Raw genomic sequence first — 23,317 nt, forward strand, 5'->3', positions numbered from 1 at the left:
GTCGGCCCTCTTCTCCAATTGGACCGATGTGAAGCTGCATGGCCGAAAGGACTCCAGGGCCACGCTTCGTTCCCTGGGCCTGTACACGCCCCAGGCTTCCAGGTGGCAGTCGTGGCCCAGGCGCACCAGCCACCAGAACCTCCACATAGGCCCTTTTCAACCCTACAGAAATAAGGGGTTTTAAAGACGGACTCAGCCCCCCCCCCCCCCAGCTTGTCCTCAGCCCCAGCAGGGGCCCCCAGGGAGTTGGGAAATCGTAGGAGACAGTTCGATCGTGCGCCCAAGGCTGGCGCCCCTACTGCTCTCCTGACCCGCCCCGCCCTGTCCTGAACAGGCTAAGGCCCTTCTATCCTGAAGGGGCTCCCCCAAGGGTCTGAGACCCTTACTAGACCTGCGTCGTCTGAACAAATATATCGAAGACTCAGGTTTCGCATGGTCTCTCCTGGATCCAGAAGACTAGTATGCCGCCCTCGTCCTACAAGGACACATACTTTCATGGGTCCATCCTCCAGAGCCACTGGCGCTTCCTCCACTTCACAGTGGCTGGCTCTCACTACCAATTTACAGCCTACCCTTTGGCCTATCTTCGGCTCCAAGGGTGTTCACCAAATGCGTGGCGGTAATGACAGCCCGCCTGAGGCAAAAGGATGTGCAAATCTTCCCTTACCTGGACGATTGGCTGATATGGGGTAGGCCCAGGTTCCAAATGCAGGAGAGCATGACTTTCACTTGGTCCACGTGCAGCAGGCCGGGACTGCTCATAAACGAGCAGGAGTCCACACTAACCCCAGTGCGACACATACAATTCATTGGGGCCACCCTGGATGCTTCCCAGGCCAGAGCCTTCCTGCCTCATCCATGTTTTGAGGTGATGGTCTCTATCATCTCCCAGCTGCACCAATGCCCCACGACAACAACCAGGCACTGCCTACGGCTGTTAGGTCATGTGGCGGCCTGCACGTACATAGTGAGGCTAGCTCGCCTGAGGCACAAGCCGCTTCAAGGCATGGTTGGCCTCGGTATACGTGCCGAGCAGACACCCACTGAATTGGGTGGTCCAGTTCCCCGCCCTCCCTAGCCTCCCTAGACTGGTGGAGATTCCCCAGGGCAGTAGGGAAGGGCGTTCCATTCACAGAACTGGTCCTATCGATCACCTTAATCTCTGACAGCTTGTATGTGGGAGCCCACATCGGTGCCAACCTGAGCACTCGGGGGCTCTGGTTGAGGGAGGAAAGGTGCTTGCAGGTCAACGTGGAGGAACTGAGAGCCCTTCGCCTAGTGTGTAGGCTGTTCCTCAGATTTCTGACAGGCAGAGTGGTTCAGGCGCTGCCGGACAACACCGCAGCCATCTTTACATAAAGAGGCAGGGAGGGGCATGCTCCTCGGCTCTCTGTGAGGAAGCTACCCGTCCATGGGGCTTTGCCGTGAGGCACGACTCGCTGGACTGCCTCTCACCTCATGGGGGTGAGGAGTGACGAGGTGGATTGCCTCAACAGGTCGTTTCTACCCCGCCACGACTGGTCGCTGCACCCAGAGGTAGTGACTGCAATCCTCCAAAAGTGGGATGTTGCCCAACTGGATCTATTCGCGTCGGTTTGGAATGCGCAGTGCCAAGGCTCGGCTTGCGCCGGGGTCATGAGACTGGGTCAGTTTCAGATATGTTCCTCAGTAACAGGATGGGGACCCTCAGGTACGCGTTCCCACCCATTCCACTCCTGCCCAAGGCACTAAATTTAGACTGGTGTTTAGACAAACAGCAGTGTTTAATTCCCCCACTTGTTCTCCTTCCCTTCCTTCTGTTCTCTGCCTACAAGTTTCCTTTGTGTTAGAGGTTCTGGGGGCGGCGCTGTGGTCCCTGCCTGCCTGACTACAACTAGCCATGCAATTTCATGTAGAGATGTTGCTCCACCTAGAGCTTGGGGTTTGAGTTTGGTCCCAGCATCTCCAAACTTTGAGAAAGTATGCATTGAGACTGCAGTTGGGTCTCTGATTTGATCACAGTTTATATGTACCTATGTGGGGAATGGAAATTTGATTATAGAGGGCTCTTCAATCTAGCAGATAAAGGTGTAACTCAATCCAATGGCTGGAAGTTTAAACTAAACAAATTAGGACTAGAAATAAAATGTAAATTTTTAACAGTGAGGGTAATTAACCACTGGAACAATTTACCAAGGGTTGTGGTGGATTCTCCATCACTGGAAAGTTTCAGATTAAGATAGGATGTTTTCCTAAAAGATCTGCTCTAGTTCAAACAGAAATTAGTTCAGGGAAGTCCTAGGGCCTGTGTGATATAGAAGGTCAGATGAGATGATCACAGTGGCTCCTTCTGGATTTATAATAATCTATGAAAGATTGTGCGGTGCTTAGATACTACAGAGGCCATACAAGTACATTAGGGCTTGTCTACATGAGGAAGTTTGTGTGTGTTAAGCTAAGGTGTGGATTTACAGCTCAATGGCTACTTTCTCCACTGAGTGCCTTTTTGTGCTTTAGTAGATGAGCCTTGTGCTAGACAGTGAGATAACTGGCTACTATTTGTTTGCTTACCCTACAAATGTAGACTTTTTGCCACCATGTGGCAGAATCACCAATGATCAATCTTTGTTTTCAGAAACACAAGAACGATGTGACTATGATAAAACATAATGTACAGATTGAGGAGACTTGAATATGACTTATTTTCATTAATCCTGAGTCCTGTTAAATTTGCTTGTGGCCAGAACATTCTGACTGACTTTTACTGTCCCGTTACTTTACTAGACACGCACATGGGAGAGTGGGAATAGCTTAACAAACAACTCTGGTATCCTTGGTTACTACAAGTGTGGACTTTCGCACCCCTTGTAGGCTCCTAGATTCTCTCAGCATGACCACTCTTTGTACCCTCCTTTTTTTAAAGTGAAATCTTGCTAAGTGAAAATAGAGTTCCCCTCATGTGAGCAATGGGTCAGTCTGCTCCCTGCATCCATTCCCCTCTTCCCCCATAGGGAATCCCGCTTGAGGCTCTGGGGATGGACAGGAGCAAATGTGCCCCCATCTAAAGGCCCCTTCCCCCAGCCTAAGGTGAGGAGCTACTGGTCCCATCTGTTGGAGGGGCAGCTGAGCAAGCAGTCCTGATTTGGCTGCATGTTTGTCTCACACCTACTAAGAAATTCAAAGATGACTATAAGCTGACAAACGAAAAGGGAGGTGAAAACAGCTTCCAAGGAATCCTGCTCACAGAGTGTCCTTTCCTCAAGTCTCTCAGTCCTTGAAAACCAGCTGATACAAAAGCTGCCCTCTCTGCTACCAAAGCAAGAAAAGGAGCAGCATTGACTGCATCCTTCCAGACTTCCTTAAATATCTCAGGCCAAGAGGCACAATGGGATGGCAGCACTCTTTACAGAAGTCATCACCACCAGCCAACTCCCAATAGCTTGGAGACGATCAAAGATTATCACCATTTTAAAACCTGGAAAGTTGCCCAATGACCTAAAAAACTACCACTCTATATCTCTTCTTACAGCAAACAAAATACTGGACTGGGTGATCCTAGCCCTCATCCTTGAGACCACAATTCCCCAGAACAGGCAGGTTGAAGCTGCTTTGATCAAGTGTCTACACTGAGTACACATATTGAGGCCTGTTTCCAGCAGAAGCTTAAAATGGCCACAGCTTTTATTGACTTGTCATCAGCCTATGACATCATCTGGCACAAGAGCCTATTGCTGAAGCTATCCAACCAGCTTCAGTTGAAGCAGATATTTTGACTCATTAGGTCAGTGCTTTTAGATAGAAATGGCATGCTGCAAGTTCATTTATATTGACATGGAAGACACCCTTAATGCTGGTCTGAAGAGGATGGGAAATTCTTTTCAGTACTGGCATCTCAAACCCAGTCCATCAAAGCTGTTGTTGTCAGCCTTCCATCTAAGTAATTATGATGCTAAGAGGATGCTGAATGTAAACTTCAGTGGCAGGGCAATTGCCCATGATCCTAATCACTGCTATTTAGGATTCACCCTTGATCGAAGCCTTACCTATTAATATGTGAAGCAGGCAAGCCATAAAATGAAGGGTTTTATCAATCTAATCCAAAAGTGAGCAGGTTCTAGGTGGAGTTGTGATGCTCAAACTCTGAATGGCAATGCTGGCTTTAGTTTATTTTGGGGGAAGAAGCTCACACATGGACCTCATCGATATCCAGCTAAATGTAGCAATGAGACTTGTATCTGGCACCCTGACAGCCATTTCTCTGCCTTGGCTCACAGTTCTTGCAATCATCCTTCCTCCAACCATCCAGCAGGAGATGGTGACAATTGCACGAGTACAAGAAAGCTCTCACTAACCAAAGGCTCCTGCTCAAGGACAACCTTGTTCACCCACCTCAAGAATACACCTGTAAACGAAGGTTTTTCCTCCAAATGTTTGAAATGAATATAATACCTTAAAATACTTTACACATATGTAACCTGTTTCATTCAAGTGTTTCAAAGCTCTTTACAATCATTGATTTAAATAAGCTTCTCAAGACCCCACTGGGTTAGACTCAGTGACCTGTGGTCTAGCATCATTTGTATCAGACTTGAATAGAAATCAAATATAAAAGCCAATTTTGGCAGCCAAAAATCTAGCAAAACCCAGGGTCCAGTTTGTCAAAGCTTCACCTCAATTCCTCCATGGATCTATGGTCATCTCCAAGCTTCTTGACGCAGTGGGCCCCCTTGTCCCAGTCTAAGAGGAATAAATCCTGCCCAAATAATTGCAGGATTTTTACAAATTCGACCCTTCCCCATGAGTTTTAGACTTGTGCAGGCCTATGTCATCATGCTCTGGGCTTGGTTCCCGCTGCCTCCTCGAGACATTTCCACACCTATGTCCTGCTCAGAGTTAACAAGATGCACCTGCCAACTATGACTAAGCAATAATTCCTCTATAGCACCACACATTCATGGTACCAAAGTGGCATTAAAGTTGTGATACAGATTGGCTGTAGTTAGTTAATATAGGAAATTAAGCATGGCATTCTGATTTTAACATGCACTGTTGTTGGGCCACAATAGCACAACTAAGCAAAGATTCAGCTTTTGTGTCAGTTCTGTAATTTCACTGCTGTAAAAAGAAACATACTAGTGGCTCTTTGTCACCCTCTCACCATCATGTGGGGATATACACAAACAGCCAATAAGTTCTTAATGGCTTTAAAACTGGTAGCAGAAAACAACTGCGGAAAAAAGCAGCTGCAATGTGTGTATGAGTTTGGCCACCCATGGTGATGGTCAATGTCTCCATGAAACTAGGAAACCTCTTTAAATAAAGATGCTAAAAGCAAGAGAGGTGGATGTCACCTTTGTGAAATTTATGCTCCTTTGCAGGGATGCAGTCTTCTGTTTTAGATGTTTCTTTTGGAATTTAAAAGGAACTATAACTTTACCAAATATCTCCTGCACCAGTGCATGAATCAGCATGTTCTGTTTTGTTAGTTATTGTCCATGACACGCACTAAGTACAATCCTATGGTGCAGTGTGGCTGTTCATTCCCAAACTGCTTATGAGGCCCTATAATATGAAAAGAGCTCAGTGATGCCATAGGTGAAGTTCCCTGGAAAGTGTAGATGCTTGGATCACTTGAATGATTGGATTGCCTGAGGTCCTCTTTCTGGCAGAGAAATGTCACTATGTGCAACTACAGCCATATTATGTACTTTAATGTTTTATTTATATAACTAACCTGAGGTCGAGCACATGTGTATATATGTGTGTGTGTAATAGAATGAGGCATGTTTTCTGTATGGCAGCAAATAATAGATTCACAGATTCTAAGGCCAGAAGGGACCATTGTGATCATCTAGTCTGACCTCCTGCATAACACAGGCCAGAAAACTTCCCCACAATAATTCCTAGAGCAGATCTTTTAGAAAAACATCCAATCTTGATATAAAAGTCAGTGATGAAAAATCCACCACAACCCTTGCTAAATTGTTCAGATAGTTACTCTTACTGTTAAAAATTTACACCTTATTTCCAGTCTGAATTTGTCTAGTTTCAACTTTCATCCATTTAATCGTGTTATAATAATGGCCATACTGTGTCAAACCGATAGTCCTTCTAGTCTAGTATCCTGTCCCCACTATCTTGGCTAATAGCCACTGATGGACTTATCCATGAACTTATCTAACGTTAGATAATGAACTTAGATCTTATCTAATGTTTTTGAACCCAGTTATAGTTTTAAGTTTATCTGATCCCCCCTAGTTCAGGTGTTATGTGAGGGGTTAATACTTTCTCCATACAATTCATGATTTTATAGATCTCTATCATATTCCCCCTCCCCCTAGTCATCTCTTTTCTAAGATGAACAGTTCATCCTTTTAATCTCTTCTCATATGGAAGCTGTTCAACATCCCTAATCAGTTTTGCTACCCTTCTCTGTAGCTTTTCCAATTGTAATATATCTTTTTTGAGATGTGGCAACCAGAACTGCATACAGTATTTAAGGTGTGGGCATACCATGAATTTATATAGTGGCATTACGTTAGTTTTATCTGTCACTTTCCTAATGGTTCTTAACATTGTTAGCTCTTTTGACTGCTGTTGCACATTGAGAGGATGTTTTCAGAGAACTATCCAAGAGGACTCCAAGATTTTTTCTGAGTGGTAACAGCTAATTTAGATCCCATCATTTTATATGTATAGTTGAGATTGTTTTCCACTGTGCATTACTTTGCATTTATTAACACTGCATTTCATCTGGCATTTTGTTGCCTGGTCACCAAGTTTTACAAGATCCCTTTGTAACTCTTCACAGTCTGCTTTGGACTTAACTATCTTGAGTAATTTTGTATCATCTGCAGTTTTTGCCACCTCACTCCTTTTTTCAGACCATTTATGAATACATTGAACAGCATAGCTCACTACAGATCCTTGGGGATCCAAATATTTACTTCTCTCCATTGTGAAAATTGGCCATTTATTCCTACCCTTTGTTTTCTATTGTTTAATCAGTTACTGATCCATGGGTGGATCTTCCCTCTTATCCCATGAGTGCTTACTTTGCTTGAGGGCCTTTAGTGAGGGACTTTGGCAAAGGCTTTCTGAAAGTCCAGGTACACTATAGCCATCCACCCCTCCCCCAAGAATTCTAATAGATTGGAGAGCCATGATTTCCCTTTACAAAAATCATGTTGACTCCTCCCCAACATATTGTGTTCATCTGTGTGTCTGATAATTCTGTTCTTTACTATAATTTCAACCACTTTGCCTGGTACTGAAGTTAGGCTTACCTGCCTGTAATTGCCAGGATCACCTCTGAGCCTTTTTAAAAAAAAAAATTGGTGACACATTAGCCATCCATCAGTCACGTGGTACAGGGGCTGATGTAAGTTATAAGTTACATACCACAGTTGTACCTTTCTCTGCTAGATTGAAGAGCCCATTATATTTTTCCCTATGTTGATACTTATAGACTGCAATCAAAGTCATCCCTAAGCCTTCTCTTTGTTAAGCAAAATAGATTGAGCTCTTTGTGTATGTCTACATTGCAATAAAAGATCCGTAGCTGGCCATGCTCAGCTTACTCAGGCTTGTGGGGCACGGGTTGCAGAGCTATAATATTGCTGTGTAGCTATATGGGCTGTGAAACCCCATGTGGGGAGTAGGAATGTCTACATTGTTCTGTTACTAGCCTCTGTGCATTTTGGGATTTTTCTCATGGTACCTTGTGTGATACTGACCAGGAGCCACAAGAATTCTAGGACATGGGGGTCAAACTAACTCATTCCCATGATCTCTCTCCTACCATCCCATAATTCATCTGGTTTTTGGGAGCCAGCGCTGTTTTCAAACCACTGTCAGACGGCATGGAGGGAACACTACTGAATACCATGATCCTAACAGTGAACAATACAGACAGGCAGATGCACAGGTATTTCTAGTCACTCAGCTGGATGGCTTTGGCTGCCTTGGGAGATAGCCACAGTGGTGCTGTGGTAACATGGTTAAAAGAGAAGGAAGATTAAACCATGGTATTTGTTACTTGTGCATTAACTTTTCTTGGAGCATCTTCACTGAGTGGAGCACTGCTTCTGGGAATGGCCAACTAGCAGTGACTGGTGGGACAGGGCAGTGATGCTGGGATTACCAGCGGTGGAGGTAGTGCATGACAAAGGCTATGTTCCTAGACATCTGTGCAAAGCTCACCATGTAGCTGCGGCAGTGGAACACCAATATGACAGCTCCCCTCGATATGGAGAAGCATGTGCCCATCACCAACTGGAAGCTCACCACCCCTGTTTGCTACTGGTTGGTGGCTAACCAGTTTGGTGTGGGTAGATTGACAGGGCTGTTTTCATAAAGGTGTGCACTGCTGTCAGAAAGGTGCTGAGGCCTCCGTGCACAGGAGATTGTTGATGAATTTGCATGGCTGAGGTTTCAAATTGTTTAGGGGCCAAAGATAAGACACATTTGCCTATTCTTTGCCCCTCATACTATCCTCAGAATTCATCAACAGCAAGGGATATATCTCCATGTCTGTCACCTTCTCCATTAATACTATGCAGGCAAGACATTTATTCCTCCCATTCGGAAGACATGTTTTTAGATTCCTCCATGATTACAATGGAAAAAAAATTGTTGAGGCACCGCTTCCCAGCTACCAACCCCTTCCAAAGATTCATAAGAGCAGCATTTTCTTGCTATATATTTACATGGATTCAGGTCACAAAAGTATATTCTTATATGTCATGAGTAAGTGGAATCTGCAAACTATTCCTCAGCAGCAGCAGTGGCTGAATGATGTACTGATACTTGAAAGCATAGCTCACTTTCCCCATTCAGTGTTCCCAAGTGATACCTGCTGCTTACTGAATTTGGATAGGGATGTGAAAATTTTTTAAAGCAACTGTGCGATCTTTGAGATCAGAATTAAATAGATGAGGAATGTAATATCTCTGACTTATCCGGGACATTAGAACTTGAGATCCTTTGGCTACTTCCCTCAAAAATTGCCACAATAGAAGAATTCTTCCATTTCCTCCCTTGTTACTACAACTAATTGGGAGGGCAGGAAACAGCAGGATTTTGCATGGTTGAATAAGAACACTGACATAAGGCAGTTTGTAATGCATCTGATCTATAATTCATCACAATCATTCCAGGCTCTTAGAGAAAGGAGAAGAGAAAGGCAAGCATGCCTAGACCAACTGTGTGAAGAATACCCACTGGGCTGCAGCAGGCCTGCTCCTGTCACTTCCTGTATGTGCAAGCAGCTGGTGGAAAGACTCAGGGGGCTACTGGGCTCTTGATACCTGCTCATGAGGAGGGATTGGAAACTAACGATGATTAGAGGAAGTAATGGCAATGACATCTGATTATTTCCTGCTTTGTTGCTCATATTCAAGTTGCTGCTAATGTTCCAGTCTAGAATTCAGGAATGCGCTGTTGCCTGGAAACTACTAGCAGCAGTAGCCACATCCTGGGGAAGGGCACCGGCAGTGGGGGGTAAAAATAGTTAGTGTTTACCAGTTAACTTTGTTTAACTAGCAAAAGGCCTCTTCTTAGTGCCTGCAAACAGGGACTGCACTGACTGCCTGTCTTCACCAAAGGACCCAAGCCTGCTGTCCTGCCAAGGCTGTCCTGCTAGACTGGGCATAGATGCATTCATCTCCCAGTGTCCTGCAATGGGAGGGAGCTGAGTGCCCAACCCTGAAAATCTCTTCCTCCTTCCCTCCTCCTCCCCCGCAAACCCAACACGTAGGCTACATGACTACTTAGACCTGTCCGCAGTTAGTGACATGGTTGGCTCCAGTCATGGTTTGTGTTCACATACAGCCTGGTTAATCACAGTGAGGGGAATTAACTCCTGGAACAAGGTGCCTAAGGACACAGTGGAATCTATATCACTCAGTGTCTGTACATCCAGAGTGGGGGCATCTCTTTCTAAATGATCTCTAGCTCAACCAGAAGTGATGGGCTCCGTGTAGGAATCGCTGGCTGGGATTCTCTAGCCTATGCTAGGCAGCAGATCAGATTAGATGGTTACAGTGGTCTTTTGTGTCCTTAAAGCCTATGAATTCATATTCTGCCCTTGCCACATTTGTCCCACATTTGTTTAACTGGTTTTGTCCATGGCTTTTTCATTGCCGATGAGACCCATAACCATGTCTGTCTAACCACTTTGGTTGGTCCTTCTTCCTTTTAGTTCTCTGGGTAGTAGGCCAGCCTAGTGCTGTGCTGCTCTGTGTGTGTAGCCACTGAGTGCTCTGATCCCTGTTGAGGTATCATGTAGTTGCTGCCCACAATATCCCAATATTCACATACATGTCCAGAAGAATGGTCAGCATATGGGTGTGTTCTGAAGGAGACATGCTGTTATGGACACCTCTCACTGCCGGGATGAGGTGGAAGGAGCATCACAAACTCAATACAAGTGGCTGACCATCAGCTTAAACTAGACTTTACCTAACTGGGCAGCACATGGGGTGGAATTTTTACTTAAGTGGAATTCTAGTCTTAGAAGTTTCTTTGTGAAAATAGCCTGATTGTTCTCAGCAGCCACAACTAACATTTCTGTAGCTGAAAACATTCATGTATTTTTGATGCTCAAGGCAGAATAGCATCCCTCTGTCACTCCCATGACTCTGCAGGCATTAGCAGTGAACATGTCTAGGTCAGTGTATTAAGCAGACAGAACCATGGAAAGACTGAGGGAGAAGATCTATTGAATAAGGAGTTTCCACTTTTACCAAGTTAATTTTCTGACCATGACTGCACTTCAGGATGTGCATTGTCCAAGGCATTAAGCATCAGTCTTTTCTCCTGTTTCCATTGTGCATGTTGTCTTTCCATTTGTTTTTTTTTTTCCAGCACTAAGCTGTTAATCATGGACAGTGCAAAGATAAATCCCAGTCTGTTAATTTCCTCACATTTTAAGTTGCATTTCAGGGCACTGCTAATGGCAGCAGAATTTCTTTAGATTGTTCCAAAACTCCAGTTATGACCAGGAAGCAACTGGTAGTGTGTAACCATATGTTTTAACTATGGCTTTATGGCTACCACTGGAGTCCTGAGAGTAATTCTAGAGGACACTTAAATAGTATCCTACTCTTCTGTGCATCTGAAATCCGCTTTCCCCATTAGACACATGAAGTCCCCAGACGGATCCCTTATCCCATAGCTGTGTGTGTAGTGGCTGACTCAGTAGAAAATAAAGCTATGGACACAGCTGTATTTTGTGACATTTGTGTCGCGTCACTCCAAGCTTTGATATGGAAATGGTGATAACCCCATCATCCTCCAGATATTTGCAAACTGAATATTTTATACATTGCTCTAGCAGCTTCCCAGGTATTGAGGTCAGGTTAACTGATCTGTAGTTCCTGGGTTCCTCCTTTTTCCACTTTTAAAAGATGGCACTACACATTAGCTCTTCTCCCGTCTTTTGGGACCTCGCTATGAATTTGCTAATATTTGCTAATGAATTACCAGTGACTCTGTGATTTCTTCAGCTAATTCTTTCAGCACCCTGGGGTGAATAGAATCAGGCCCCACTGACTTGAATTAATTCAAATTCGTCAGAAGATCTCTGACATGTTCTTTACTTATCCTGATCTGTATCCCTTCCTTCCAACTTTTCCAGTTGTCAAGTCACATGTTATTTTTTATGAGAAGACTGAAGCAAAGTAGGCATCGAGCAGTTCTGCCTTCCTGTCATCTTCCGTTACCAGCTCATCTTCTCCATTGAGCAGCGGACCCACACCGTTCTTGATCTTTCTTTTTTGCGTGACATATTTGAAGAACCCCATTTTGTTGTCTCTAACTGTAACTCCTTGCCAGCTGTAACTCCTTCTTTGCCTTAACTTTCCTAATTTTGTCCCTACATGCTCATGCTATTCCCATGTATACTTTCTTGGTGACATGCTCTGTTCCCTCTCTGATCACTGTAAAAGGGACCATTGTGAGCCCTTGATCTGACCTCCTGTATAGAGCCTGCCACAGGAGAGTGCACTGAGCTGGAAGGCCTCTGCATATATAATCCAAAATTATATTGCCTCTCCCCGCTTTTTTCCCCACACACTGAAAAACATGAATGCTACTTGCTGCTGGCTAGAACTGGCCTGTAATGATCTTAGGTTGGTTGCCTGACAACAATGATGAGTTACTGAAAGATTATTTAAATTTGTTTTCTGATATCAGGGCCTTGTAATACAGTATTCATTCTAGAGCCAGTGTGCCAATGTAGTGGCTGTCATAGCTTCTTGCAGAACTGGGACCCCAGCCTCTGTCACATGTGAGGTTCCCAGATATGTGTGGAATGGTCACCCTGCCATAAGCAAATTAGTATGTCAAACTGCAGGCATAAGTTATAATTATTGTTTTATTTTTAAAAATGACAATAGAAAAGTACCTTAAACATATTTCAAAAAAGCAGAGTAGACAATGTGGCAATTTCTTTCCTCTGTTGCCCAAAACAAATACAGAAAATCAGTTTTCTAAAGAGCTACTCTATTGGTTAGAATGTTTATATGCTTCTGTTTAGATTTATTTAAACATTTGTTGTAGAATTCAATTTATTCTCAAGTTATCCTTGTCCCTTTTTTTAAAAAAAAAGTAGAATTGATATTTTTCTATCTTATCCTTTCAACTACCATTGTGATCATAGAACTGAAGAATTCTCAACACCTGCATTTCCACAAAAAATGATCGTGTTGTCATAAACACATTTATGTCATTACATGTTCAGCACAATGTGAACAAAACTACGGGGAAACTTGTGAGCACACTTTCACCACACTTGTCAACAATCACGTCCTTTTCGAACAAATCAGTGCAGTTTGTAGCACAGCGTTCCTTATGGGTGAGTGGGTGGAGAGATAGTCGTCTTTAAGGTTAAAGAGTTGTCAATTCTTTTATAAGAAAACAAAGACTAATTTTTATATTATATTCCTACGCAGAGTGAAAAGCAATAGGGGAAAAGGATTGTATTGTTAAAATATGCTTCTTTTTGCTGGTACAGTAAACATTACAAATATTGCTTCAAGACGATGACTGAAATAAAGAACTAGAGTTAAGCAGAAAACGGCAAAGCCTCCTTTCTTGGCTTCACTTTTGCATTGAAAATACCAGTGTATTTTATAGCATAGAGCTGGACGGGCATAAACTATTCATTAAGGCCCCAGTTCAACACTTAAGTATAACTGTAAGCATGTGTTTAAATCCCACTAACTTCAACTAGACTTAAGCATGCTCTTGAGTGTGTTGCTGAATTGGGGTTAATTTTTCCCCATTACTTCAGTTTACATTGGCAATAAAAATTTCAAGCGGTTACTGGAACCAGTCCTCCCTGTCCCTGGAAAGATACCATGTGACCCAGCAATGTAACTGCATGAAGTAAACACAGAGAGAGTTCTCATTAATAACAGTCTCAACTTGCTCCATGCATGGCTTTTCCCTGCACAGCTCTGTATTATGCTAAAGCCTCACACAACAAGCTGTAACTAGCCTTAAGGTAGAAAAATTATACTAAGTTGTTTTCTGATTGTCCTGCCTGATGGAATATGGTACATGTGGGAATAAACCCTAATACTGAAAGCATACTCAGATCTGTAGTTCAGCACATTAACTCAGCCCAGGCTAAGCACAATGTGTATAAACCTAACAATACAATTATTTCAGTCTGAACAAGATTTAAAAACATGTCTTGAACATGCAGCTTACAAGAAACAGAGGGAAAAAAAGAGAGAATCTTAATTACACGCATTGAAAAGTCAAGCACAAAAATTGTGATCTAACCTGGTGTAAGATCATTATACGCACAATGTTTGGTATAAAAATACTTGCTCTCTTTTTGCTTTTATATTTTGCTTTTTTATGTTTTTGTTTGAAAATACTTTTCAAACTATACAGCAATAACTGTCTGACCATGCTTTCACAAGTAACACTCTCTTCCTTACAATTATACAGTGTAAAAAAGGAAAACATTATTTCGTATGCTTTTTTTTTCTTCTATGAGAGCAGATGTGTGATAGAGGCTGTGGCAAAGTCTTGAAGGAATCAAAACTTGTGTGAGGTTTTTCAAGCCTGCAACAATGGAGAGGAACTTATGTTAGAAAGGCATCTGAGATCTTGGAATGGGGGAGATTAAAAGTAACTGGATTTGAAGAATGCTTTAGATGCATTCGCATGCAATAGTATGTGTCTAGAGCTGTCAAACACATCTAATGAATGTGATCTCTAGGCACCTGCAACAGGCAGAGGATATTTTTAAATGAAGGCTACTACCAAATAATAGACTTACAGACTTTAAGGCCAGAAGGGACCATCATAAGAACATAATGGCCATGTAGGGTGAGACCAATTGTCTCCCTAACCCACTACCCTGTCTTCCAATACTGGCTAATGCCAGATGCTTCAGAGGGAATGAACAGAACAGGGCAAATATTGAGTGATCCATCCCGTGTGATAGGATCCCAGCTTCTGGCAGTCAGAAGTTTAGGGCCATCCAGAGCATGGGGTTGCATCTCCAACCATCTTGAATAATAGCCATTGATGGACCTACTCTCTCAGAATTTATATAATTCTTCTTTGAGCCCAGTTATACTTTTGGCCTTCACAATATCCCCTGGCAATGAGTTCCATTAATTGGCTCTGTGTTGTGGGAAGAAGTACTTCCCTATGTTTGTTTTAAACTGGCTACCTATTAATTTCATTGGGTGACTGACCCCTGGTTCTTGTGTTATGCGAAAGGGTAGGTAACACTTCCATATTCACTTTCTCCACACCAGTCATGATTTTACAGACCTCTATCATATCCCCCTTAGTTGTCTCTTTTACAAAATGAACATTCCCAATCTTTTTAATCTCTCCTCATATGGAAAATATTCCATAACCCTAATAATTTTTGAGAAGAGGCAACCAGAACCCCATGTAGTATTCAAGGAGTGGGCATACCAGGGATTTATATAGTGGCTTTATGATATTTTCTTATTGTCTATCCCTTTCCTAATGATTCCTAGCATTCTGTTAGCTTTTTTTTTTTTTATTGCTGCTGCATATTGAGCGGATATTTTCAGAGAACTATCCACAAGATCTCTTTCTTGAGTGGTAACAACTAATTTAGATCCCATCATTCTGTATGTGTAGTTGGGATTATGTTTTCTGATGTGCATTATTTTGCATTTATCAACATTGAATTTCATCTGGCATTGTGTTGCCCAGTCATCCAGTTTTGGGAGATCCCTGCATAACTCTTTGCAGTCTGCTTTGGACTTAACTATCATGAGCAATTTAATATCGTCTGTTAACTTTGCCACCTCACTGTTTACCCCTTTTTCCAGCTCATTTATGAGTATGTTGAACAGCACAGGTTCCATTACAGATTCTTGGGGGACCCCGCTATTTACCTCTCTCCCCTGTGAAAACTGACCATTTATTCCTGCCCTTTGTTTCCTGTCTTTTAACCAGTTACTGATCCATGAGAGGACCTTCCCCCTTATCCCATGACTGCTTACTTTGCTTAAGAGCCTTTGGTGAGGAACTTTGGCAAAGGCTTTCTGAAAGTCCCAAGTTCACTATATCCACTGGATCACCTTTGTTCACATTTGTTGATCGCCCTCAAAGAATTCTAATAGATTGAAGAGGCATGATTTCCCTTTACAAAAGCTGTGTTGACTCTTCCCCCAACAAATTGTGTTCATCTATGTGTCTGTAAGTCTGTTCTTAAATAATTTCAACCAATTTGCCTGATACTGAAGTTAGGTTTACTGGCCTGTAATTGTCAGGATCACCTCTGGAACTTTTTTTCAAAGTTGGCATTACATTAGCCATCCTCCAGTCATCTGGTACAGAGGCAGATTTATGTGATAGGTTACATACCACAGTTAGTAGTTCTGCAATCTCATATTTGTGTTCCTTCAGAACTCTTGGGTGAATGCCATCTGGTCATCTGATCTTCATGACTTATTACTGTTTAATTTATTGATTTGTTCCAAAACCTCCTCTATTAACACCTAAATCTAGGACAATTCCTCAGATTTGTCACCTAAACAGAATGGCTTAGGTGTGGTAATCTCCCTCACATCTTCTGCAGTAAAAATTTTATTTAGCTTCTTCGCAATGGTCTTGTCTTCCTTGAGTGCTCCTTTAGCATCTTGATCATCCAGTGGCCCCCACTAATTGTTTGGCAAGCTTCCTGCTTCTGATGTACTTTAAAAAAAAATGTTGTTAGTTTTTGTCTTTTGCTAGTTGCTCTTCAAATTCTTTTTTTTTCCTGCCTAATTATACTTTTACACTTGACTTGCCAGAGTTTATGTTCTGTTCTATTTTTCTCAGGATGCCTTTCTATTTTAAAGGATGCCTTTTTGCCTCCAATTGCCTCTTTTACTCTGTTATTTAGCCCTGGTGGCATGTTTTGGTCTTCTTACTATTTTTTTTTAGTTGGGGGCATACATTTAATTTCTGCCTTTATTATGGTGTTTTTTAAAAGTTTCCATGCAGCTTGCAGGCATTTCACTCTTGTGACTGTTCCTTTTTAACTTCCGTTTAACTATTGTAGCTTCTTTGGTATTTTCCCTCCCACAAGGATGTTTAAATTTATCACATTATGGTTGCTATTAATGAGTGGCTCTGCCATATTCACCTCTTGGATCAGATCCTGTGCACCACTTAGGAGTAAATCAATAACTGCCTCTCCACTTGTTCGAGAACTAGTTGCTCTAAGAAGCAGTCATTACTGGCATCTAGAAATTTTATCTCTTTATCCCATCCTGACACGTACCCAATCAATATGGGGATAGTTGAAATCCCCATCCCTGTATTGCTGAGTTTTCTATTTTTCTTTAGTCTCTCCAATCACTCTGAGCATTTCATACTCGATCACCATCCTAGTCAGGGGGTTGGTAGTATATTTCTGTCGCTATACTCTTGTCATTCAAGCATGGAATTTTTATCCATAGAGATTTTATGGTACATACAGTTTGATTCATTTACGATTTTTACCATATTTGACTCTATGCTTTCTTTCACATACAGTGCTGCTCCCCCACCAGCATGACCGACTCTGGTATTCCTATATATTTTGTACCTGATATTTCTGTGTCCCATTGATTATCTTCATTTTTCCAAGTTTCTGTGATGCCTGTTCTGTCAATATCCTCATTTAAAACCAGGCACTCAAGTTCACCCATCTTAATATTTAGACTTCTACCATTCGTATACTTACAAAATTTGTCACTATTTAGTTGTCTACCATTCGTATACTTACAATATATTCGTATTCGTTCTACCATTCGTATACTTACAAAATTTGTCACTATTTAGTTGTCTGCCTTCATGTGATGTAATTGAATGGGACTCTTTTTCAAATGACTTCCTCTTCAGCACCTTCCTGTACTTATCACCTTATTGCACCTTATCACCTGCATTATTAGACTATAGAGAATCTCCATTAATAGATCTTCCCCTAAGGGATGTCTCTGTCTGAAGTGCTTTTCCCTCAGCCACTAGCTTAAAGAGTCCTCTACCATCTTCATAATTTTACATGCCAGCAATCTGGTTCCGTTTTGCTTTAGGTGGTGCTCATCCTTCCTGCATAGCTTCCTCCTTTAAAGTACAGCTGCAAAATGCTTTGCATAGCAGACAGGTGGCTGTCCAGCTCTGCACACAGCATGTGGGCTAATGAGTGTGCCCCTGCTACTACATCTGTGCCATTTGCCACACAGATGGAGGAGCATGGTGAAGTGCCAGTCCTGTGACTCACTGTGCTGGGCGCTGGCCACTGCATCCTCACTGCAGGTCTGATCCCACTCACTTGCTGCCAGGAGGGTTTCATTCCCAAAGCAGACTGGGGTTTGACAATTGCCTTCAACTTACCAGCACACTGTAGTTTTGCAGGAGGACGTGAGAAGCCAGTAGCCACCTTCAAAGGCTCCATTAATACCCACAAGACTGATTGTAGCCACCATCACACACCTGATACCTGTGACAGAAAAAGGCAGACACAGTCAGAAACTGGGGGAACCGTGTATGTGTGTCTGAATTGACGCTGGGGTCTGGAAATCCAAGAGGGAGGAGCACCAAATAACAAAGAACTTGCTACCATTCATGCAACACTGACTGTTCTCTCTTCGAGTGATTGCTCATATCCATTCCATTATAGGGGTGTGCGTGCCCCGTGCACAGATTCCCAGAACTTTTTTCCCCTTAGCAAGCCCCATAGGGTCGGCTCAGGCACCCCCTGGAGTACCGTGCTCCTGCCGTGGTACATAGGGCGCTGCTGACCCCGTGGGCCCTCAGTTCCTTCTTTCCGCCCGTTGACGGTTGCTGGAACATTGCCTCTTGCTTTCCAAGTCGCAGCCCCTTACTAGTTAGTGTTTGTTTGGAAGCAGTTCAGTAATTAGATAGTTTAGGAAACCCTCAGGGGTTTTTTCTTCGCGTTGGTCCATGCCTGGCTCAACGGGTTTCAAACCTTGCACTGAATGTGCCAAACTTGTCCCTTTGAGTGACCCTCACGATCACTGCCTCCGATGCCTCGGAGAGCAGCACCGCAGGGACAAGTGCAAAATCTGCAGAGCCTTCAAGCCCCGCACCCAGAAGGAGAGAGAGGCGTGGCTGAAGGCTATCCTCATGGAGTCCGCCCTCCGTCCGGACTCTGAACCAGCGCGTTCCCCTGCGGCACCGAGCATCTCCTCGGTGCGGAGCGCTGCTCCAGCACTGGCGTCGTCGACCCAGGGCCTGGCACCGAAGTGCCGCAAGGATTCCGCGCGCCGAGACTCCCCCGCACCGCCTGCCCGGGCCCAGAAGAGTCAGAGATGCCCCAGCCACGTGCCGTCGAGATTACTACGGCACTGGCATCTCCACGCAGGGAGCCGTCCTCAACTCTGCGGAGTGGGGTAGTGCCCTTGCAAGGACCGTCGACGCCGGAGGCGTTTGCCGCGGCACTCACCCTCATGGGCCTGCCCACGCCTCCGTCCCCCCCTCAGCCGAGGGCTAGGGGACCTGCATCTCGGGGTAAACCCGCGCTGGGTGGCCCCGGTGGTTGGCGGAGACAGGAGTCCAAGTCTCCCCCCAGACGGTCAAGGAGGGTAGAAAGTGCGGGCCCCCCTCCCAGCTCTGGCACCGAGTCATCGAGCTCCTCGACACCGCAGCACCGAGAGCGGTCGAGCAGTTCATGTAGGGCTACCTCCCAATCCTCCCTGGAGAGTCCAACTCGGCACCGCAGCTCACGGCACTGGTCCCGATCCCCGGCACCCAGCCTGGCGCGAATCCTGGCGCCCTACATCGCGCTACCATCTCTACCACTGGCACCACCGCCTCTGGCACCAGCACTGCTGGCATCGCCACCTCTGGTGCCAACACCTCTGGCACTGATGCCTCTGGCACAGTCGCTGCCGGCACCAACACCCCCGGCACCGGCACCGATGCTGCCGGCACCGGCGCATGCGACATCTCGCAGGCGGTCCCGCTCCTCGCGGTCCCGTTCCTCTGGTCGGCACCGATCTTCGCGGTCCCGGTCTTCACGTCGGCACCGCTCCCGCTCCCAGGGGGGGAAGTGTCGACGTAAGTCATCGAGAGGGAGGAGGCATTCCACCTCCAGTAGCTCCTCTCCACGCTGGCACCGCACACGATGGCACCGACATTCGCCTTCGTCATCCTCCAGGAGCGCTCCCCCGCAAAGGGAAGTAAGCGGAGGTCCAGCGGCTCCAGATCCAGATCTCGGCACCGGGTGTCCCAGTCGGCACTGATGCCAACTTCAGCATGGCGTCGGGCCTTGGCAGTGGCCATATTGGGGTCCCTGGGGTACACAGATGGGCCAGGCTACCACCTTGCTCCACTCATCAGTGGCCCGGCACCACCTCCCCCTACGACCCAGCAGGATAAGGGCCATCCCTCCGACGGGGGATCAGACCCAGAGGAAGGTCCCTCCACAGGGCCACTTCCTCAATCCTCCTCCTCATCCCACGATGATGTAAACTCCCGGGACCGTAAGACTCCATTGCCTGACTTCAGAGCTCATCAGACATGCTAAAAAGAGTTGCTAGCAACCTGAATCTGGAACTAAAAGAGCTCTCAGAGAAGGAGGACCCCCTATTCGGGGTTTCTGGGATGGTGGGCCCATCTAGAGTGGTCCTCCCCATCCACGAGAGGGTGCTCAAAGTAGCAAAATCCCTCTGGCAAACCCCCGCCTCGGTTCCCCCTACTGCCAAGGGAGCCGAGAAGAAATACTTTGTGCCCACCGAGGGGTTGGAGTACTTATATAATCACCCTGCGCCATGCTCGTTGGTGGTGGATGCGGTGAACCAGAGGGATAGACAGGGGGCCCAGGGTAACACCCCCAAGAATAAAGAAGCCAAAAAACTAGACCTGTTTGGCCACAAGGTCTGTGCAACAGCATCTCTGCAGCTGAGGATTGCGAACCACCAGGCGCTCCTCGGGAGGTACAACCTCAACCTCTGGTCCTCACTGCAGAGACTCTCTGAGATCCTCTCGCAGGTTTTACCCCAGGACAAAGTGGCAGACTTCTCGACTGTCATCGAGGAGGGCGCTGCGGTGGCAGGAGCGGCCTTGCATTCCTCCAGCAACGTGGCGGACGCTGCCAGCAGGGCTATGGCCTCGGCCATAGTCATGAGACGATCCTCGTGGCTCCAGTCGTCGGGGTTGTCCCAAGAGGTCCAGCATACCATACAAGATCTCCCATTCGATGGTGCTGGCCTCTTTTCGGACAAAACCGATGACAAGCTGCATACCCTGAAAGATTCTAGGGCTACGCTGCGGTCCTTAGGGCTCTACACCCCGCAGGCCTCGAGGCGTCAGTCTCGGCCTCAGGCCCAGCAGCAGCCTCAGCCGCCTCCAAGGCGACCCGCTCAATCCAGGAGGGGTTGGGAGCAGTTCCGAGACCCCAACTGCCGTGACCGTTCAGGTTCTTTGGCAGGGGTCCAGCAAGGCCCTAATAAAGGCCAAAATAATAAAAAATCCTTTTGACGGTGCGCACGAGGGTGGCACTCTTCCTTTCCTCCTGGATCTCAACCAGCCCTTTGCCCACAGACTCAGGCCGTATTATGCCCACTGGCAAAGCATTACTTCGGACCAATGGGTCCTTGGTATAGTCCGCAGGGGTTATGCCCTACAGCTGACAGCCTTCCCTCCAGACTCCCCTCCTACCCAGTCCCTCTTCAGGGACCCCTCTCACAAGCAGCTCCTCATTCAGGAAGTCTGCTCCCTCCTCCAGCTAGGAGCGGTGGAAGAGGTTCCCTTACAGGAAAGGGGAAGGGGTTTCTATTCCCAGTATTTCCTAATCCCCAAGGCCAAGGGGGGTCTGAGGCCCATTCTAGATCTCCGCCGTCTGAACAAGTTCATCAGACGCCTCAGGTTCCGGATGGTCTCCCTAGCCTCTATCATTCCTACCCTAGATCCAGGGGACTGGTATGCTGCCCTCGACTTAAAGGACGCATACTTTCACATTTCTATCCTCTCAGGGCACAGAAGGTTCCTACGGTTTATGGTAGCTGGTGGCCACTATCAGTTTTCAGCCTGCCCTTTGGCCTTTCATCCGCCCCCAGGGTATTTACAAAATGTATGGCGGTAGTAGCAGCCCATCTGCGCCGCAAGAGAGTTCAGATATTCCCATACCTGGACGACTGGCTGATCCGGGGCAGGACCAGGGCCCACGTCAGGAACAGCCTGGAGCTCACGTGCACAGTGTGCACCAACCTGGGGCTGCTCATCAACGAGCAGAAGTCCATTCTCACCCCGGTGCAGCGCATAGAGTTCATTGGGGCCACACTAGATGCCACCCAGGCCAGAGCCTTTCTCCCAAGGCCTCGCTTCAAGGCGATGGCTGCCATAATAGACGACCTCCACAGGTCCCCCACGACAACAGCCAGGCGGTGCCTCCAGCTGTTGGGACACATGGCAGCCTGCACGTATGTGGTGAGGTTAGCTCGCCTCAAACTCAGGCCTCTCCAGATGTGGCTAGCCTCAGTGTACGCCCCAGTCAGACACCCTCTGAACAGGATGGTCACATTGCCTACCCAGATATTGGCTTCCCTACTGTGGTGGAAGGACCCAAGGGAGGTGTTGAAGGGAGTTCCCTTCAGGGAGGTAATACCGTCGGTGACTCTGATCACGGACGCCTAAGATGCGGGGTGGGGAGCGCACATCACCGGCAACCTGAGCACCCAGGGGCGCTGGTCACCAAGCGAGATGTCTTGTGATAATAGTGGGCACAAGATGTTAAGACAGAAATGTGATTTTCATGCCTTTGTGGGGCCAGGTTCTCTCTTCGAGTGATTGCTCATATCCATTCCATTATAAGTGTGTGCGCGCCCCGTGCACAGATTCCCTGAACTTTTTTCCCCTTAGCAAGCTCCGTAGGGTCGGCTCAGGCACCCCCTGGAGTACTGCGCTCATGCCGCGGTACATAGGGCGCCGCCAACCCCACGGGTCCCCAGTTCCTTCTTTCCGCCCGTTGACGGTTGCTGGAACGTTTGCCTCTTGCCTAGCAAGTAGCATCCCCTTTGTTCTTGATTGCTGTTGTTAGAGACCGTTTACTGTTAAAGTAGTGTTAAGTGGTTGTAGTTAGTAGTTCAGTTAGATAGATAGATAGAAAACCCTCAGGGGTTTTTCTTCAGGTTGGGCCATGCCTGGCTCAACTGGCTTCAAAGCCTGCATCGCGTGTGCTAAGGCTTTCCCCCTGAGAGACCCTCACGATCGCTGCCTCCGATGCCTTGGAGAGCAGCACCACAAGGACAAATGTAGAATTTGCAAAGCCTTCAAGCCTCACACTCAAAAGGAGAGAGATGCGCGGCTGAAGGCTATCCTTATGGAGTCTGCACTCCGACCAGACTCCGAACTGGCACGTTCCCCCGCGGCACCAAGCGTCTCCTTGGTGCGGAGCGCTTCTTCGGCTCCGACATCATCGCTCCAGGGCCCAGCACCGAAGCGCCGCAAAGATAAGGACACCGCGCGCTGAGACTCCCCCGCACCGCCCACCCGGCCTGGGGGGAGTCAGGAGATGCCCCAACCACGTGCCGTCGAGATTACTCCGGCACTGGCATCTCCACACAGGGAGCCTTCCCCAACTCTGCGGAGTGGGGTAGCGCCTCTGCAGGGACCGTCGACACCGGAGGCGTTCGCTGCGGCATGCACCCTCATGAGCCTGCCCACGCCTCCGTCCCCCCCTCGGCCAAGGGCCAGGGGACCGGCGTCTCGGGGTAAACCCACGCTGGGTGGCCCCGGGGGTTGGTGGAGACAGGAGTCCAAGTCTCCCCCCAGACGATCAAGGAGAGTAGAGAGTGCGGGCTCCCCTCCCAGCTCCGGCACCGAGTCGTCGAGCTCCTCGACA

At 46.5% G+C, this 23,317-nt stretch overlaps 1 protein-coding gene across 3 annotated transcripts in view; it reads right to left on the reverse strand.

Annotated features, from left to right (window-relative positions):
• Window positions 1–12,337: 12,337 nt before the first annotated feature.
• The window catches only part of RBPMS (RNA binding protein, mRNA processing factor), a 151,597-nt gene continuing 140,617 nt past the window's right edge, over window positions 12,338–23,317 (reverse strand). For 2 of the 3 annotated variants that reach the window (XR_010921502.1, XR_010921501.1), the window contains 2 exons: window positions 17,848–17,953; window positions 12,338–14,058 (listed from right to left, as the gene is read on the reverse strand). The gene's annotated coding sequence lies outside the window, so the exon portion shown is untranslated. Of the gene's footprint in view, window positions 14,059–17,847; window positions 17,954–23,317 lie in introns of those variants that run through there. The other variant, XR_010921500.1, reaches the window with a different exon arrangement.

This window comes from Emydura macquarii, unplaced genomic scaffold (assembly GCF_026122565.2).
Source record: "Emydura macquarii macquarii isolate MOO-44397 ecotype Brisbane River unplaced genomic scaffold, CSIRO-AGI_Emac_v2 contig_1790, whole genome shotgun sequence".
NCBI lineage: Eukaryota > Metazoa > Chordata > Testudines > Chelidae > Emydura > Emydura macquarii.